Source organism: Bison bison, unplaced genomic scaffold (genome assembly GCF_000754665.1).
Source record: "Bison bison bison isolate TAMUID 2011002044 unplaced genomic scaffold, Bison_UMD1.0 scf7180017864508, whole genome shotgun sequence".
Classification (NCBI taxonomy): domain Eukaryota; kingdom Metazoa; phylum Chordata; class Mammalia; order Artiodactyla; family Bovidae; genus Bison; species Bison bison.
Genome location: NW_011495064.1, coordinates 402,773 through 403,495, shown reverse-complemented (window position 1 = coordinate 403,495; position 723 = coordinate 402,773). Strand labels below are relative to the sequence as shown.

The 723-nt window shown below is 42.7% G+C and overlaps 1 protein-coding gene across 1 annotated transcript in view; it reads left to right on the top strand.

The window, feature by feature from the left end:
* Window positions 1-723, top strand: part of GRIA3 (glutamate receptor, ionotropic, AMPA 3) — a gene marked incomplete at its 5' end in the record, with an annotated part of 329,433 nt that overhangs the window by 246,977 nt on the left and 81,733 nt on the right. The gene's annotated exons all lie outside the window — the stretch shown is intronic.

Here is a 723-nt window from a genome sequence, read left to right as displayed (position 1 = left end):
AATGAATCCGCCACAGGTATACCTGTGTTCCCCATCCTGAATCCTCCTCCCTCCTCCCTCCCCATACCCTCCCTCTGGATCTTCCCAGTGCACTAGCCCCAAGCATCCAGTATCGTGCATCGAACCTGGACTGGCAACTCGTTTCATACATGATATTATACATGTTTCAATGCCATTCTCCCAAATCATCCCACCCTCTCCCTCTCCCACAGAGTCCATAAGACTGTTCTGTACATCAGTGTCTCTTTTGCTGTCTCGTACACAGGGTTATTGTTACCCTCTTTCTAAATTCCATATATATGCATTAGTATACTGTATTGGTGTTTTTCTTTCTGGCTTACTTCACTCTGTATAATAGGCTCCAGTTTCATCCACCTCATTAGAACTGATTCGAATGTATTCTTTTTAATGGTTGAGTAATACTCCATTGTGTATATGTACCACAGGATTCTTATCCATTCATCTGCTGATGGACATCTAGGTTGCTTCCATGTCCTGGCTATTATAAACAGTGCTGCGATGAACACTGGGGTACATGTGTCTTTAAAAAAGGCTATTGATGGAATGTTTAAGAACTCTTGCATTTATTCAGTTGCTCCAACCAGAGAGACATGGTGGCTTCACTGAGAAAACTGACCCATTCTATACATATGACTGCCTGCTAACTGTTACCTGTTATGACCCAGGTAACTGGTTATAACAATGATCCAGAAGCCACTTGTG